The following is a 20009-nucleotide window of genomic DNA, read 5'->3' as shown; positions in this document are numbered from 1 at the left end:
AAATGGGAACACGGCATTATTAAATATAGGGCACTTGTGGGTGGGTTAGTAAAGAGACTTATAACACAATATCTCACAACAGTTAATAGTGAGGAAGAAGCTCTTGGGTTACAGGAGAATTTAGATGGGTCAGTGAGATGGGCAGATCAGTGGCAGATGGAATTTAACCTTAAAGTATGAGGTGATGTGCTTTGGAAGAAGTAACAAGGCAAGGGAGTACTCAAGGAATGGCAGGACATCAGGAAGCTCAGGGGGTCAGAGGGATCTATACTTATCCACATGTCCCTGAAGGCAGCAGGACAAGTTAAGAGGGTATTTAAAAAGGAATGTGGGACACTTGCTTTTATCAGTTGCAGCACAGATTATAGGGCAGGAAGGTTATGTTGGAACTGTAGAAAACTTGGATTAGGTCACAGCTGGAGTATTGTATGCAGTTCTGGTCACCTCACTATTGGAAGGATGTGGATGTATTGGAGGGATGCAAAGGATATTCACCAAGTTGTTGCATGAGATAGAGCATTTTAGCTACAAAAAGAGACTGGATAGGCTCAGTAGAGCAGAAAATGCTGATAGGGGAATCTGATGTGTATAAGATTTTGTGGGCATGGACAGAGTGGATAGGAAGTAGCTGCCATTAATTGGGGGCATAATTTTAAGGTGAACAGCAGGAGATTTAGAGAGATTTGCTTTTTCTTCCAAGGTTGGTAGGAATCTGGACTGCACTGCCTGGGATGGTACTTGAGGAGGGAAACTTTATTACCTTTAAAAAAATACTTGGATGAGCTCTTGAAATGTTGTTACATTCAAGGCTTTGGGCCAAGTGCTGGAAAGAGGAATTAGTGCAGTTAAATCAGCAAGAACTCAATTGGCAAAAGGATCTCTTCAGTGCTGTGAATCAATGACTTTGTAAATAAACCTTTGCCAAAGAGAATAACTTTGGGACGAACAAACCACTTTAGCCAAATGCTGGTTAAATTTCTGAGAACAAATGAAGGAGGCAGTAGCCTCTTGGTAATGTCACAAGATAAATAATCCAGAATCCTAGCTTAATGCTTTGGTCTCATGGGCTTGAATTCCAACCATGTCAGGTATTGAAATTTGAATTCATTGAAAAAAAATCTGGATTCATGTCTATTCTAATTGGAGCTATGTAACCGTTGTCAACTGTTGTAAAGTCCATGTGGTTCACTAGGAAGGGAAATCTGCCATCATTATTTGGTCCAGCTTACATGTGACTCCAGACCCACAGTAATGTGATTGCCTCTTAACTGCTTTCTCCGTAATCAAGAACAGGCAATAGCCAGCGATGTCCACATCCCATGAACAAAATTTTTCAAATGATACATAATGGTCAAATGGCTTTCAGGATGGCATCCTTGCACCCTTTGATGGTTGTCATTTGACTCATGTGTTATAATCTGGTATCTCATCAGATTAGGGCATGTTGAGAAGAGATCTTCTAGATGCCTTTCAGGGAGAATAGCTCATTCAGGCATTCTGCTTTCACAGAGGATCCTCAAGAGAATTTCTCTGAAAGGTGCAAAGACTGAGTGAGGGATTCTTAACTTGTCACAGACAACACCATACCTCATCTCCAAACTATTTCTGACAGCATTAACCTCATGTGTGTGACTTCCAATAAGCGTTCTTTGTTTAAATAAAATGTCCCACAGTTTAGTAACCTTTCCAAAAATAAAATCCAAGAATCTCTTTGTATTCCAAATAAACCAATTTTCAAAATTCTTTAGATGAGTTCTCAAAAAATATTAACAATGGAAACACCTTCATAATAACAGGAACACGCAATAAAATAATATTGAGAAAGAAAATTGTTCCATTAGGGTAAATATCATGAAAATTAAATGTGTTGTTTAAAATATTGAAATCTTGTTTGTATATTGTGTCGAAATGCAAGAGAAAATCTGGACCTGTATTTTAACTCTGAGAAAAGTAGTAAAGGCTTGGAAGAATTTGGACTTCATTAAAAACATAATTGTTGGTGTCAGATTACATGATTGACACAAAAGTGGAATGTGGATATTTTTGAGCAAGGTTTATCATTAAGGTAACTGTAGGAATTATGCATGAGTTCATGAAAGAAAGTGTGGTCAAGATGTTAATAGGTGAAGTAAGACCAAAGATGAACCTTCAAAACTAAGAGGTCATTATCCTTGCAAGAGATGTGACAAATCTATTTGCAGGTAGCCCCCGCTATCCGAAGGTAGAGCATTCCCAGGTAGCCTTTCGCAAGCTGAAAATGGCATAAAGTGAAGGTGCATGATTTATATGGGAAAAAGTATTGCCATTTTTTGTAAAAACAAAAATCTTCTTTGGATTCGTGAAAACAAGAACTAATGTAGCTCTTTTGTAAAAGCAACATTGCGTAAAGCGAATGTTTGAACAGCAGGGGATACCTGTATGTGGAAAAGCAATGAGAAGAATTATAAGCTTGTTTTGCATTTTTGAGGCATAACATACAGTAGAAGTTTATCAAAATTGAATTGCATATGCTTTACATGCCAGGTTGCTTTATCTACACACCAGCTTTACTACACACCAAAATAAAAACAGAAAGTCATGGAGAAACTCAGCAGGTCTGACAGCATCTGTGCAAAGAGAAAAAGAGTTAATATTTCAAGTCCAGTATGACAATTGTTTGGAAGCTCCTATTGTGGTGGATTTGACACAGAGCCCTTGCTAGCATGGATCATTGCATAGTTTCAAGTGCCCCACCAACTGTTGCCTGCTGTGACTATACATCCAACTTCTCAGCCAAGATTGTGGCTACTAAAAGGCAAGAAATTAATTAGTAATTTAGTTATTGAATTGCAAGAGGGGGAAGGATTGTCAATGCCGAAGAAATGCATTCCGGTGGAGTTTAATTAATACACAGTGGAATTCTAAACAAAAATGGATGCAAAAGTGAATTTAAAGTAAATGAAATTTAAAAGAAACAAAATGGGAGAAAGATTCAGAGCCCTAGGGAACTCTTGAACGAATATAAAAATTGAAGTTACGATATCATTTGCAACAAATCTAAAAGATTTTGAGAGGAAGCCTTTAGTCATAGATGGAGCAATAGAAAGTGATATTATAATTTGTTATAATATTACTGTTGTACTACATTGTTATTGTGACTTAATATTGTTTGGAACTGTATATTCCAAACACTTCAAAATGCTTTGGAGTAATCTAACAACAATTGTTCAGCAAGTATTCAAAAACAGCGTTCCAACATTCCAACAAAATCACCAGTGTAATAGCTATGTCAAAAAATCATAACAGATATCTCAAAATCCTCCAAAGCCATCAAATTGATGGAGAATATCAGAATATAACAAATTGAAACAACTTTTAAAATGTGGTTGACAGGGAGAAAGGTAATTATTTTAAGGTCATGAATAAAAAAGTTGCTTTCCTTTGGACTTGGAGATCTTTCTAGGAGCAAGGAAAGACAGCAAGGAATGAAAAATTGAAGAAGTAGCATATGAGCAGAGGTATATCAAAGCCACTTGTCCAGAACAGTAGGAAAGCTAACATGAGGACTAAAATTCAATTAGTAAAATATGCAAGAAATCTGGCAGAGATAAAACTTGAGTCGCATCATAATTAAGGTTTGAAAGATACTTCTTTACCACTCATCAATATTGGAGTTGTAAGAGTCATAATACACAAAGGTCTGATTTTTGTTTCAGACCAGGAGAAGAGTTGGGATAGAGAAGAAATTAGAAGTTTTAACAAGACCTTAATAGAAATCAGGCAATGCTGGCTTCTTTTTGGTTTCCTCTAAAAGTACCCCACCTATGTAATAGAAAGCTGATATATGCTACATGCTGCATATGTGCCAGCAAATCAAGTGTTCGAACAGTTTTAATCAAAGCCAGACCACCAGCAGTCCAGACACAGCTAATATATTTCCCTCAGACCAAATGTTGATAGAACATCTGTCAATATGAGGATTCAAATACACCCCAATAGGAAGTATAAACAGTTTCAAACGTGATCAATTATGCTCTTCCACACCAGACTAACATTTTGTATATGCTTTCTGAAAGAGATGCAGTCAGGCTCAGTTTGGATTTTTTTTCCTGTTTCAGTTAAGGATTCACTGACTTCATTTTTGCATCTTTTATGTTATAGACAAAAATTCTTTTTAGTGGCTCTCTACCATTTCTAGATTTTCAAAACAGCATGTGCGTGCTGCAACCACATATGTGTCTATTCAAATGCACAAAACAGATGTTAATGTATCCACCTATTTAAAAGGCAATGATCATCTTGGTGAAAGGGAAGGTTAGATGCAGTAAGCTTTGGGAAAATAATTATTCCATTGTACGTGGCTGTAAACTTGCCGGTTCTCAGAAATGATCCTGTTTGGAAGAGTACCCACAATTTTAAATGGCATTGAGTCATTATGCTACAATATTAGGAATGATTTGCAATAAATATTACTGTTGAAAATTGTTTGTTTCATGTTCACGTTAAAATATAAAATTCCTCTCAATCTTCAGTGTGAATCAAAGGATAATGAAGATCATACTGATACAGAACATAACTGCAATGAAAGCACTGACATATGTGAGAAACTGACAGCAAAACTATGCAAATTGAAAGAATGGAAATAAAACCAAGGGAGGATTAAGAAGATTAATAGGCTAAAATTAATCTTCTGCTAATTGGCCAGAGATGGATAGTTGACGTGATGTCTTGATGCAATTCAGATCTAAAGAGAGTGTTGTTATGTAAATTTCATGTTTTAGGGTTTAGACCACAGCTGGAGTCTAAATCTTAGCATTTAAAGGTGCAATCTCCTGTTTGTGAAATAACCCTGTCCACACCATCAAGGAGATTTCATGGTCAATATTGACTGCCTCCCAACCTCTCTGTGGATAGTTTTAAAAGGAATGATGCTCACATTGACCCCCTTAGAGGAATGGAGTCACTGAAACCAACGTGGATTAATTGCCTAAATTTAATATTTAAATCTCTCCATCAAGATTCTTTGCCAAATTTTACATCTGTAGGCAACGATCTACACTCAGTCATTGAGTCATACAGACCCCTCAGTCCAATTCATCTGTGGTGACCTGACATCCCAAGCTGACCTTGTCCCATTTGTCAGCATTTGGCTCATATCCCTCTAAACCCTTCCTATTCATAGAGTCAAACAACATGAAAACAGACCATTCAGCCCAACCAATCCATACCAAATACAATCCCAAACTAAACTGGTCGCACCTACCTGCACCTTTACTATCCAAATGTCTTTTAAATATTGTAATTGTACCCACATCCACCACTTCCTCAGGAAGTTCATTCCACACATGAACCACCCTCCGTGTAAGTAATTTGCCCCTCATGTCTTTTTTTAAATCTCTTTCCTCTCATCTTAATATGTGACCCCTGGTCTTGAATTACCACATCCTATGGAAAAGACAACTACCATTAACTCTATCTATACCCCTCACTATACCCTTGAATGTTGTAATTGTATTCTCCTCCACCACTTCCTCTGGCATCTTGTTTCATACATGCACCACTCTCTGCATGAAAGGGATACCCCTCAGATCCTTTTTAAGTCTTTTCCCTCTCACCTTAAACCTCTGTCCATTAGTTTCGGGCTCCTCCACCATAGGAAAAAGATCTTGACTATTCACCCTACTCATGCCCCTCATAGATCTTTATAAGGTCATCCCTTAGCCTCAGACGCCCCAAGGAAAAATATTCTCAGCCTATTCAGCCATTCCCTATAGCTCAAACTCTCCAATCCTGACAACATCCTTGCAAATCTTTTCTGAACTCTTTCAAGTTTAATAACATCTTTCCTATAACAGGAAGATCAGAATTGAACACAGTAAGGTCAGTAAGGACTGGTTGGACTGAAGGGTTTGTTTCCATACTGTATGACTCTATGTCTGTGACTATTCCAAAAGAGGCCTCATCAAAGATCTGTACAGCTGCAGCATGACGCCCCAACTTTTATACTGGATGTCCTGACCAGTGAAAACAAGCCATGCTCTTAATCATAAGGCACAGAAAAAATGTCAGATAGAGCAAGTTGCTTCCAGATGAATTAAAAAATACACAGTTTTAACTATGCAGTATTTCTTTTTAACTGCATTCTGTTTCACTTATTCATTTTTGCTAAGTAGCACTCTAGTTTGCAAGTTGTTCGCTACTCATCGCTTGAATCATTATTCTAAATAGCTAATTGTTTCATTGTTGATTCTTCTAAGGAGAATAAGATGGGTATTCCTTTGAAGGTAATTCTATGTAATTCAGTTGATGATGTTGCGGCTGTACAGGACATTGGTTAGGCCACTGTTGGAATATTGCATGCAATTCTGGTCTCCTTCCTATCGGAAAGATGTTGTGAAACTTGAAAGGGTTCAGAAAAGATTTACAAGGATGTTGCCAGGGTTGGAGGATCTGAGCAACAGGGAGAGGCTGAACAGACTGGGGCTGTTTTCCCTGGAGCGTCGGAGGCTGAGGGGTGACCTTATAGAGGTTCACAAAATTATGATGGGCATGGATAGGATAAATAGACAAAGTATTTTCCCTGGTGTTGGGGAGTCCAGAACTAGAGGGCATAGGTTTAGGGTGAGAGGGGAAAGATATAAAAGAGACCTAAGAGGCAACTTTTTCACACAGAGGGTGGTACGTGTATGGAATGAGCTGCCAGAGGATGTGGTGGAGGCTGGTACAATTGCAACATTTAAGAGGCATTTGGATGGGTATATGAATAGGAAGGGTTTGGAGGGATATGGGCCGCATGCTGGCAGATGGGACTAGATTGGGTTGGGATATCTGGTCGGCATGGACGGGTTGGACCGAAGGGTCTGTTTCCATGCTGTACATCTCTATGACTCTATGAAAAGTTAATGAAGCACCAAGAAATGTAGATGCAACAGTCTGGGGTGTTTTGAACAGTGGTGTACCTGTTTCCAGGATGGGCTGAGTCCCATCCTGATCCTGAAATCTAAAATTTTGCTTACCTTTATCATCTTTTCCATAAAAACACAATCTGAATATTATTGCAATAAAACGATTTCAATCTATGTACAGAAAAATTCAACATTCATGTTTATTCAAAATTTAATTGAAATGGTTCCTTGCTAGTGTTTTCATTCGAAAGTTTAACTTTTGTTTTAGACATGTCGATTTTTTCTCATGCATTCATTTTCCATTGAAATAACAGTTCATACTGACAACTACTCTGGTTCTGTTGTAATACAAAGGCATCTTTGTAATCGATTTTGATTTTTGAAAGAGAGTGATCAGCAGTCTATGCAATAACAGATTGCAAACATCAGGAAATTTGAATTTAAAAAATGGACATTTCCTGTAACCATCAGTATTCTCGCGTGCTCTTTTCCTGTGAATAAATTAATCATTTTGGATTTCAAGCATAATGGAAGTGATAATTGAGCTGCAAAATGTTGAGACAAGTCAGCAGCTCATGTTGATGCCAAAGTCACTCCAGCTGCAGGAAGATCTGTGTCAAAAAATTCCACTGGGAATCGACATTGGCATACTAGAGGAAAGATCAATAGAGATGAAGTGGCAGACACTTAAGAGGATATTGTAAGTATATTCCTACTTAAAAGAATTCTGAAGTGAGGATCCACCATCTGTGGACTAAATAAATTAAGGAAAGCCTCAAACATCAGAAAAAAAACATATAATGCACAAAGGTGAGAGGCAGGTCAACTGATTTGTCATAGTACAAAGAATAGCAAAGAATGATGGAGATTAATAAAAAGAAGAAATTGAAGAAGTTAGAAATGTAAGAAAAAGCATGGATTTCTGCAGGTATTTAAAAAGGAGTAAATAAAGTAAGTAAAAGCAAATTACTGCAGATGCTAGAATCTGAAACCAAAAGAGAAAATGCTGGAAAATCTCAGCAGGTCTGGCAGCATCTGTAAGGAGAGAAAAGAGCTTACGTTTCGAGTCTAACTGACCCTTTATCAAAGCTTTGACAGTCAGTTAGACTTGAAACGTCAGCTCTTTTCTCTCCTTACAGATGCTGCCAGACCTGCTGAGATTTTCCAGCAATTTTTCTTTGGGTAAATAAAGTAAGTGTTGGTCCTTCAGAGCGTGCAACTCGGTTGTTATTAGTAGATAATAAGAAAATGACAAATATAATAGACAAATATTTTGCTTTTCTCTTCACAAAAATATTTCAGCAATACCTGCCAGGAGGATGGGGGGTGAGAGGTGCTTGGCAAATGCAATCCTTTAGGAAATGGTACTGAGCAAACTGATGGAGCTGCGGCCTGACAAATCTCAGGGTCCTGATGGAATTTGTCCTGGGGTTTTAAAAGAAGTTACTCATAAGATATATGAAATGCAGTAGTGTTAAAGTTTCAAAATTCTGACAAAGTTCCATCAGACTGGAAATTAACAACTATACACCTCCTAAATGTGGAAAGGTTTGAGACGGAAAGGAGAAAGCTACAGGCTAGAAAGTTTGATATCTATTTTGGGAAGGTGTTAGCAACAATTATTAATGAGGTTATAGTTAGGTACTTAGAAAAACTTAAATTAATCAGGAAAAGTCAGCAAGGTTTTGTGGGAAGGGAATCATGTTGAACTAATCTATTGAAGTTTTTGAAAGAGCAACATGTATTGGAGATAAGACTGAGCCTGTAGACATACTGTACTTAGATTTCCAGGAGGGAAGGTGTCAAGTCACAGCATTCAAGGGATTAAAATGGCAGTTCAAAATAATAATTTGCTGTTGTCATTCAAGAGGTGGGAATAAGGGGAAATGATCCCACATCTCTCCCCGTTTATATCAGGCACAAATTGGTTGCTTCCAGAACTTTAGCCGGAATAAATGATTATTAGCACTACACAAAGCTTTGCAAATAGATGATGAGGGACAGAACCTTGTCAGGACCTGAACGCCAAGAACTATGGTGAGAAATCTGAGAGAATCATATGCAAAGTTGGGCAAGACTTTTCTTGATGTCACGAGCAACTAGCTGCACTTTCAAGCAGAGTTCCAGGTATTGAGAAGAGACTTTGGTGACTTTAATGCACTGATTGCACCTTTGGATCACCATTCTGGACATCCAGCAACTATCTTTCGGGGCCACATTCCAGGGCACCAGTTACATGTACCCCACATTCACAGACTGTCATCTGATATCCACCCCCTGCCTCTCAAGGCCCTCATGGCACCTCTCTGATCCACTTAGCGGTGCTTCTACACTTTAAATCTTCAGGGTCCACTGGAAAATAGCATTGCATAATTTCAGGCACCCCGTCACAATTTAGACCAGTCTGCATCTCAGGGGTCCTCGCTTGCTCACGTAGCTAGAGTTCATTCTCCTGGTGAGCCTACTCAGATTCTCACAGCATCCCTGCCTTGTCTTGCCTTGGAGTCCTTTGTCCCATCAGCCAGAGCTACCAGGCTCACATTGTTTTGTCTTGCCTTGGCATTTAGCACAGACGCAAAGCTAGAATGCTTGTCATTCATTATCAACTACCTTCCATCAATTCAAGGGAAACAGATTTCAGTCAGGGGTCCTGGTACAGGAAGAGAGGAGCAACATCTCTTATCAATCCCAAGGCTCAGGCATGGTTAATGGGCCTTTTGGGGCATTCTCAGGATTCTCTCCTTGGAGTGAGGAGCTGAAGCTCAGTTTATATGCCACTTGCTTTGGCTCTTTCTGCCCTCCTTTGGGCTGTTTTCTTTTGGAATGAGAGAAATTGGGGGCTTACAGTGAGAGGAAAGTGGGTGGCACAGCTGTTCATGCTGGCGTGGGGGTACGTGGTGAGTTGTCCCAAGTTAGTGAGTCGGTAGTGGAGAGGGCATAGAGAGTTGGTGGTATTAGCTGTTGGGTAGATGAGAATGTTTGAGCGAAGTATTTCAAGCAAGGGTGGGAATGGTCAAGCATCAGCTATGGTGAGAGGAGTGTACAGTAGCAGCAATGAGATGATGACTCTTAGGTTGAGCAGAGAAAGTCATTGACCTTCTTCCTACACTGTTGGACATTCTGCCAGACAGCTCAACCACACAAACTTGGGTGAGAACTTCAGCCCAGTTGGCAGAGTCTGGTGCTGTGGCCTCCACTGCTGGTCCTGAGGGAAGAGGCCTTGCTCTGCATCATTCCATTCACCAGGGCCTTCAAATCTCTGACCATACAGTGATGTGTCAACTTCCCCTTGCGTCTCCATGGCAAATGTCAGTTATTAGGCAACTCTGAATTGACAGAGCTTGATTGGATGCACACACTGTAGTGATTGTAACAAGTTCAGCCAGGCGGACCTCATAGAATATGAGTTCCCTGATTGGACTAGATTAACAGCCCCAATCAGGCAGACCTGGCAAATGGATAAAAAGAGGCGTGTCAGACATTCTGACACTAAGAACTGACTCTGAGGGTACTGGACTAAGTGCCAAGGACTCTCCATATTTAAGTAGAGGGTGATTTGTTGACATGATATTGGCCTCTGTGGAGTTATTTCACACAGCATTTTAAAGCTTCAGTCAAGACTGAGTAGATAGTTAATAAAGCAGGCTAGGGATGATATGGTGAGAAATCTCACTGGGCCTCATAGAGAGAAACCCTCAATGAAATTCAATGAAATTGACATTTTGCCAAAATATGACAACATTCATGCCCTAGGTTTTTTGGGTGTCAGAATAAGTTGCAACAAGATTTTAAGTATTTCTATATTAGTATCTGAAAATAACTATCTTGATAAGACTAATGAAAAAGACAATGTATTATCAGCTGCACAGGATACATTCACTTGCACAAGGTAGTTACAGAAGTTAGGAAACTTACCTGCTCTGGCTAAAATTGAATGCAAAAACTGCAACTAAATGCAAAATTTAAGTGATTTTATTCTGTATCATTTAGCACTCAATTCAAAGTATGCTTAGCAATATTACTTTCTCAATAAGTTTTGCTTCTACAGCAGAATAGATCTGAGTTACTCTTCAGTAAGTTATCCATAGTTCTACAAGGCTCTTCTCTCCTTCAAGAGAGATGACTGTTGGTAGTTTAACCTGAAGGTCAATGCATCTTGGGTGAGGGGAGAGATAAAGAAGGTGTGATCTTTATGATAATTTTTAGTCTTCAATATGCTTGTCACTTTTGGTTTCAAGATCACCATCTGATGAAATTACTTCAGGAAATCCTTTACAAATTTATTGTTATTGTTTCTTTTGCTGGATTCTTTTTTTCACTTTTAACTAAGCTGATGCACCAAGAACTTAGCTTGGAGGAGCATCATCATTAATGTTTTTTTTAACGTGGTGATAGCTACTCCATGCTTTTATTTTTCATTTTTGGGCTGAAGCATGCTGTTGAGCATTTTGGTTCCCTTGTAAGATCTTCAAGAACAAAATCATGTTTGGGCAATAGTTTGAAAAAAGAATAAAAGTTGTTATTGTTCCCTTGAACAATAAGCTTTCCACAGACACTCTATGTAACATTGAGATGATATTCGTGAAATGATCAAAGGTTTTGCCTTCAGTTACTGGCCTCTGCCTATATTTAATTGAACACATTTATTGCTGATAATAATTATCATTTACCAAGCAAGCTTCTAAATGATGAGCTGGTGTTTCCTGTGTCTTTGTTTTGTGATAAGTAAGAGATTTTCATTCCACTATGCCAAGTTGAATTTTCTGATTTTTTTTCACTTCTGAAAGCAAACAGATTCAACAGCTTTTGTCCGGCACAGGATTCTATTATCGTTAGGTTTATTTTAAATTTGATTCTAGCCATCAAAATTATTTTTATAACATACAGAGAAATATTGATTTGTAATTGCACAATATTGTTCAGTGGGGCCAGCTTCAGTTGAAACATTCAAAAGGGCAGTGTATCACCATTTAAATAGAAATATCGTACAGGCCAATGTTTAAAAGGAGTTTAGCACTGTCAAACTGCTCAGAGGGCAGGTCCAGACATATTTTATTCATTCACAGAATATGGACTTTGTCCAGGGCCTGGTGCATTTGGACATGGACTGCTTCAGTCTGAGGAGTTGTGAATAGTTCTGAACATTGTACAATCATTGGCCAATATCCCCACTTATAATCTTGGGGGAGAAGGACTGTTATTGATAAAGCAACTGTAGATGGATGGGCCTGAGACACTACCCTGAGGATCTCCTGCAGAGATATCATGGAGCTGAGAAGACTCCATGAGAACCACCATCTATGTGCCAGGTATGACATCAAACAGTGGAGAGTTTACCCCTGATTTCCCACTGATTCCAGTTTTGCTAGGACTCCTTGATGCTGCATTCTGTTGAATGCAGTTTTGGTTTCAAGGGCTGTCACACTCACCTCGCCTCTGAAATGAGCTCTTTTGTCCTTGTTTGAACCAAGCCTGTAATGAGGTCAGGAGCTGAGTGATCCTGGTAGAACTCAAACTTTGTGACACTGAGCAGGTTACTGCTGAGCAGATGCTGCTTGATAGCACTATTGATGACACCTTTCCTGATGATTGAGAGTAAACTGATGGGGTGGTATGGCAGGGTTGGATTTGACATTAATGACATTTTTAAAAAATCTTTTAAAACATGGGCATTGTTGGCTGACCAGTATTTGTTGCTTGTGCCTAGTTGCCCTTGAGAAGGTGGTAGTGAGCTGACTTGAATTGAATTAGGTGTATTATCAAATGTACTCACATGAGTACAGTGAAAAGTTTACAAGTCACTACTTATGACACCATCTTCAGTACCCAGGTGCAGAATCTTAGGTACAAAGCAGAATAATAAGGAAAACAAAGTTAAAAAAATTAAATATTACAGTTCTTCTTACTAAAAAGTGGAAAAAAAACAGCAGAGTTCAACACCACAGTCCGTAAGTGCCTGACCGTACTGCTCTCGCAGTCCTCACAAGGCTCGACCTCCCCCGCTTCAGGCTAGACGTTGCTCCTACCGTCACCCTGAGTGGCCTAGCTCCACCTTATAGCCTGTTCCTGCTCCCACTCTTGCTGCCGGTCGCCCTGTGCTGCCTGCTACTGCACTCCCTCTGGAGTCCTGCTCTGGTATAGCCCAAGACCTGAAAGAAGACGCAATGCTGCCAAACACCAGAGTTCTGCCCAGCACACCAGCCAATTTGTGGCCGACTGCCAAAACTTCCAGCCGCTGCCATTGTCTGCATGATCCTGCCAGCAGAAGGTAGTTAAAGAAAGACTGAAAAGAAGAAAAAAAGCATGCAAAGAAGAAAGGGAACATTGCAGTCCACATACCCTAAAGGGGAGATTTCCAGGATTTTGATCTGTGACAGTGAAAGAACAGTGACATATTTCCAAATCAGGATAATGAGTGACTTGGAGGGGAACTTGCGGATGGTGACGTTTCCATATATCTGCTGATCTTGTCGTTCTAGATGGAAATGCTCATAGGTTGGGATGGTGCAGACGAAGGATGTTTGGTGAACTTCTGCTGTGCATCTTGCAGATAGTAGCAGCAACATGTATTGCGAGTTGGTGGTGGAGCGAGTGGATGCTTCTGGATGTGATGCCAATTAAGTGGGCTGCTTTGTCCTGGATGGTGTCAAGCTTGGTCAGTGTGATGGAGCTGCACTCATCCAGGCAAGTAGGGAGTAATCATGCTCCTGACTTGTGCCTTGTAGATTGTGGACTAGCTTTGGGAAGTCAGGAGGTGGGATAATTGCCCCAGTATTCCTAGCCTCTGACTTGCTCTTATAGCTACTGTATTTATATGGTGAGTCCAGTGAGTTTCTGGTCAATGGTAACCCCCCCAGAATGTTGATGGAAGGGTAGTCAGGGATGGTAACACTATTGATTGTCATGGAACAGTGGTTAGATTGTCTCTTATTGGTGATGTTCATAGCCTGGCATTTGTTTGGCACAAACTTTGCTTGCCACTAATAAGCTTAAGCCTGGATGTTGTCCAGATCTTGTTGCATTTGAACATAGGCTGCTTTAGTATCTTAGGAGTTTCAAATAGTGCTGAACATTTAGCAATCATCACAAAAATCCCCAATCTCATTTTAAGATGGAGGGTAGGTCATTAATGAAGCAGCTGAAGATGATTGGGCCGAAGACACTACCCTGAAGAACTCCTACAGAGATGTCCTGGAGCTGAGATGACTGACCTCCAACATCCACAACCATCTCCCTATGTGCCAGGTATGAGTCCAATCAGCAGAGAGTTTGCCTCCTGATACCCATTGATTTCAGCTTTCCTTTAGAATACCATCCGGGTATTTTGGGTCCAGTGACCCTTCCTCAGACCAATTGGGAGCTAGGAAAATTTCTCTTAATATGCAGAAAATAGGGTGGGGTGAAGGGGTAATGAGTAAATGATATGGGGATGCAGCCCTAAGAGAGAAAAGAACAGTTGGACAGACAAAGGAATGTAATGATCTGGCTAGGAGAGTGAAAGCTGTTAATGGAGACTTAGTGGCTAACAATAGGTAGTATATAATGGCAGATCATGTGAAAACAAGGCCTGATATAGGGGGCGAGGACATGGAGAGTTCAGGAACTGAAATGAAAGAACTCAGCATTGGGTCTGGAGGGCTGCAAGGCCCCAGGTGGAAAATGAGATGTTGTTCTTCCAGCTTGCGTTGAATTTCACTGGAGCACTACAGTAAGGCTGAGATGGAGATGTTGACCAGGGAACAGGGTGGTGTGTTAAAGTGGCAGGCAACTGGAAGCTCATGGTATTTTTTATGGGCAGAATGTAGATGTTCTGTGACATGATCACCCAGTCTGCACTTCATTTCCCCAATGTAGAGGAAACCACATTGTGAGCAGCAGACTAGATTGTGAGAAGTGCTCCTTCACCTGAAAGGTATGCTTGGCCCTTGTATTCTGAGAAGGGAGGAGATAAATGGGCTGGTGTTACACTTTTGTTTGTTGCAGGGGAAGGTGCCATCAGACTGTCGGGTGTGTTGAGAGAGAAGGACGAATACTCTGGAGGGAATGGTCCCTGTGGAAGGCAGATAAGGGTGGTGTCTGGTGGTGGCATCTCGCTGGAGATGGCAGAAATGTTGGCTGATGATCTTCTGGATATGGATGCTGGGGGGATGGTAGGTAAGGACAAGGGGAATCCTAAGTCTGTTGCAGGAGGAAAGGGAGGGGGTAAGGGTGGAAATGCAGGAGATAGGTCAGATTCAGTTGAGGGCCCAGTCAACAACAGTGCTGGGTAATCCTTGGTTGAGGAAAAAGGTGGACATTTTGGAAGCTCCCTTGTTGAAGTTGGCCTCATCAGAACATATGTGTCGGAAACGGAGGAACTGGGAGAAAAGAGTCTTTACAGGAGAGAGATTGCGAGGATGTATAGTCCAGGTAGCTGTTGGAGTGGGAGGGTTTATAGTGGATATTAGTGGTCAGTCTATCCCCGGAAATGGAATCAGAGATGTTGTGGAAAGGAAGGAGTCAGAGATAGACCAAATGAAAGTGAGGGTGGGGTGGAAATTGGCAATGGAGGCGGCCCAGGACTTGCATGTCCTTGGTATTCATTAGGGCCTTGGACAGAAACGAGGCAGGAGGTATGGGCACCGGTTTTAAACCTCATGTTGATTCATCCACCCACCTCATCTACTGTGTCTGTTGCTCTTGATGTGGTACCCTGTACTTCAGGGAGACAGAATGCCAACTCGCACAGTGATTCAGGGAGAATCTCTGGGACATACGCACCAAACAACCCCACCACCCTGTGGCCAACCACTTCAACTCCCCCAAGGACATGCAAGTCCTGGGCCACCTTCACCAGTAAATCAAAGCCACCGCCAACTGGAGGAAGAGCACCTCATCTTCCACCTCGGGACCTTGCAACTACACGGCATCAACATCAACTTCACCAGTTTCCAAATCTCCCCTCATTCCAATCATCCCAGATCCAACCCTCCAACTCAGCACCATCCTCATGACCTGTCCTACCTTCCCACCATCTTCCTTCCCACCTATCCGCTCCACCCTCCTCTCTGACCTATTACTATTACTTCTGACTTGCATCCACCTATCACCTTCCTAGCTACCTTTCCTCCAGCCCCACCCTTACACACCTATTTATCTTTTAGCCCCCTTCCCCCTCCACATTCCTGATGAATGGCTTATGCCCAAAATATTGGATACTTCTTCACCTGCTGTGTTTTTCCAGCGCCACACTTTTCAACTTGTTATCGCATAGTCTGCTATTATACACTATCCATTGTTAGCTACTGACAGTCTCCATTAACAGCTATTCACCCTCCTAGCCAAATTGTTATTTACATCTTTGTCCAACTGTTCTTCTCTCCCTTTGGACTCAATCCCTACCTATTGTTTACACCTTACCCCTTTGCCCCACCCTAATGTCTGCATATAAACTAATATTTTCCCAGCTACCATTAGTTCTGAGGAAGGGTCACCAGACCCAAAACTTTAACTTTGATTTCTCTTCATAGATGCTGCCAGACCTACTCAGCGTTTCCATCAACTTCTGTTTTTGTTTCTGATTTACAGCATTCGCAGTTCTTTCAGTGTTTTATATAAGAAAAGTTTAGAGGGATATGGGCCAAATGCTGGCAAAATGGACAAGGTCAGATTGGAATGTCTGGTTTGGGAGGACAAGTTGTTCTGAAGCATCTGTTTCTGTTCTGTATGACTATGACTCTAATGTGAGGCAGTTCGGTATTCTGGAAGATGAAAGTGATACCACAGTTGTGCAGGTGGCAAGGTTCCCTGAGTGAGTGAGTAGACGATGCAGAAGGTGTGCAAGGTTAGTGGTGTCAGAGTTTGGGTGGTGAGGGTGAGTGGGGAAGAGAAAGAACAAGTGCAAAGTATAATCACTGTTACCATCACTGAATCCCTGACTATTAATATACCTGGGGGTTACCATTGACCAGAAACTCAACTGGACTCACCAAATAAATACAGTGGCTACAAGAGCAGGTCAGATGCTAGGAATACTGTGGCAAGCAACTCACCTCCTGACTTTCCACTTGGCTGGCTGGGTGCAGCTCCAACAACACTCAAGGAGCTTGACACCATTCAAAATGAAGAAGCCTACTTGATTGGCACCACATCCACAAGCATCCACTCTGTCTACCACCAATGCACAGTAGCAGCATTGTGCACTATCTACAAGATGCACTGCAGACATTCATTACGTAGCACCTACCAAACCCATGTGCATTTCCATCTAGAATGTCATGGGCAGTAGATACATGGGAACACAATCTGCAAGTTCCCTTCCAAGCCGCTCACCATCCTGATTTGGAAATATATCGCCATTTCGTCACTGTTGATGGGTGAAAGTCCTGTAATTACCTGCCTAATGGCATTGTGGATTAACCTACAGCATGCGCACTGCAGCAGTTCAAGAAGGCAGCTCATCACCACCTCCTCAAGTGCAACTTGGGAGGGGAAATAAATGATGATCAGCCAGCGACACCCACATCCCACAAATTAATAAAAAAAAACAGAAAGAAGGATATTTATTTAAAATAAGAGAAATGGTGGCACCTACCATGGCAAAGTGGAAAAGGACATTGATGCTTTTACAGTATGTGCATTCCTTCAGATGGTTGAGACTGCTTCATCACAATGGCATCCTCATTCTACGCAAGCATTGTCTGATGTTGTGGCCTCCATTGGTTGTCCAAGGGAAAAAGGAAGTCCTTGCCCATGACTCTCTCCATACAGCAGGAACCCCAGATCCTGCCCACAAAGTAGAGCAAGGATTTTCACCTGTGTGCCATGTCTTGGGAAAATATCAGGAACCATGTAGGGCAACTCCAGACTGACCATGCTTATCTGGGTGCACAACAGCCTTTGAATATGGCACCAGCAATGCTGGTCAGTTCTGGAATCTCCAATGATTGGCAAGATGCTTTGGGAATGCTTGTTAAGATGGGGCAGAAATATTGTGTGAATGTCACTGCAAGGGCTCAAGCGACAATTAATCTGATAAGTTTGATAAGATACAGTGAAAAAAAGCCTACCCAGCCTCATGGTGAAAATCATTCCACCAAACAACTTACACTTAGGCAAAAAAAAGTAAGGTTTGTCTCTTAAATAATTCTTTCTTGCCAGAATGAATTCAAAAGTGTATTTTTTGAATAATAAGAAACTATTAAATGTTGATGTTCAATGAGAATTGGGTTTCTTTGCACACAAAACACAGAAGTTAATATACAGATACAGCAAGCAATGAGAAAGTCAAATAGTGTGTTAGGATTTATTGCAAGGATATTAAGAATACAAAGTTTTTCTGCAATTGTACAGGCATTGGGGAAGCCACATCTAGAGTACTGCATATAATTTAGACTTTACCTAAAAAGGGAAATACTTGTCTTGGAGTGAGTACGAGAGAAAGTGAGGACTGCAGATGTTTGCGAGTCAGTGTTAAAAGTGTGGCGCTGGAAAAGCATAGCAGGTCAGGCAGATTCCGAGGAGCAGGAAAGTCGATATTTTGGGCATAAGCCCTTCATCAGGAATGTGGGGGAAAGGGAGCTGAGAGGTAGATAGGTAGGTGAGGGAAATTAGCTGGGAAGACGATAGGTGGATGTAGGTGGGATGTGAATGTGATAGGTCAATGGGGAGGGTGGAGCAGATAAGTGGGAAGAAAGATGGACAGGTAGGACAAGTCAAGAGGGGGTGCTGAGTTGAGGGTTGGATCTGGGATGAGCTGGGGACGGGGGTGATTTGGAAACTAGTGAATTCAGCATTGATTCTGTATGGTTGAAGGGTCCCATGGCAGAAGATGAGATGTTCTTTCTCCAGAGGTCGGGTGGCTTAGGTTTGGTGGTAGAGGAGGCCCAGGACTTGCGTGTCCTTGCTGGACTGGGAAGGGGTGTTGATGTGGTTGGCCACAGGATGGTGGGGTTGTTTGGTGTATGTGTCCGAGAGATGTTCCCTGAATTGTTCCATGAATTGGCATTCTGTCTCCCCAATGTAGAGGAGACCACATTAAGTGCAACAGACACAGTAGGTGAGGTGTTTGGATATGCAGGAAAATCTCTGCCGGATGTGAAAAGGTCTGGATGGAGGTGAGGGGGGAGGTGAGGGTGCAGGTTTTACACCTCTTGCAGCAGCAGGGGAAGGTGCGGGATGTGAAGGGTGCGTTAGTGGGGGCATGGACCTAACAAGGGAGTCACAGAAGGAATGGTCTCTGCGGAACACAAGTAGGGGTGGGGAGGGAAATATATCTCTGGTGGTGGGATGTGATTGTCTGGAGGAAGGATGCATCATCTTCCATCTTGGGACCCATACCACACGGCATCAACATTGATTTCACTAGTTTCCAAATCTCCTCTCCCCACCTTATCCCAAATCCAACCCTCCAACCCAGCACCGCCCTCTTGACCGGTTACATATGTCCATCTTCCTTCCCACCTATCTGCTCCTCACTCCCCACTTACCTATCACAATCACCCCTCCACCTCCATCTACCTATTCCCTTCCGAGCTTTCCCCCCCCCCCCCAGATATACTCCCCACCTTCCCATTTATCTCTCAGCCCACTTCCCACGCTACCTCTACAATCCTGATGAAGGGCTTATGCCCAAAACATCGACTCTCCTGCTCTTCGGATGCTGCCTGACCTGCTGTGCTTTTTCAGCGTCACACTTTTTGACTTGGATTGAGTACGACAAGGATTTACTGAATGAATACTGAAAATAAAATATTCTGGAAATCGAACCAGATTTAGCAGCATCTGTGGAAACAGAGCAAGTTAATATTTCTAGTCTGCATAACTCTTCATCAGAATTGATGTGAAGTACGGAAGGGTAGAATTTATGCAGTAGTGTGAAGGTGGAGTACTGGGGGAGAAAGGTTGCTGAAAGTACAGATTAAGCGATCAGAACAGAAATTGCTACAGAAGCTAACAGGTCTGGCAGCATCTGTGGAGAGAAACCAGAGTTAATGTTTTAGGTCTAGCGAATCTTACTCAGAACTGATTTCTCACAACAGATGCAGCCAAGTCTGCTGAGCTTTATAACAATTTCTGTTTTAGGTTTGGATTTATAGCCTGCAGTTCTCTCGGTTTTTATTAAGTGATCAGAATGTGAGAATCGCA

At 41.6% G+C, this 20009-nt stretch overlaps 1 protein-coding gene across 11 annotated transcripts in view; it reads left to right on the top strand.

Moving 5' to 3' along the window:
• The window catches only part of npas3 (neuronal PAS domain protein 3), a 1348016-nt gene that overhangs the window by 1061362 nt on the left and 266645 nt on the right, over positions 1-20009 (top strand). The gene's annotated exons all lie outside the window — the stretch shown is intronic.

This window comes from Chiloscyllium plagiosum, unplaced genomic scaffold (assembly GCF_037043375.1).
Source record: "Chiloscyllium plagiosum isolate Xiang-an unplaced genomic scaffold, Cpla_swu_hap1 HiC_scaffold_8, whole genome shotgun sequence".
In the NCBI taxonomy this organism is placed as follows: Eukaryota; Metazoa; Chordata; class Chondrichthyes; order Orectolobiformes; family Hemiscylliidae; genus Chiloscyllium; species Chiloscyllium plagiosum.
The sequence above is the reverse complement of the archived record's forward strand: the minus strand, read 5'-3'. Positions and strand labels throughout refer to the sequence as shown.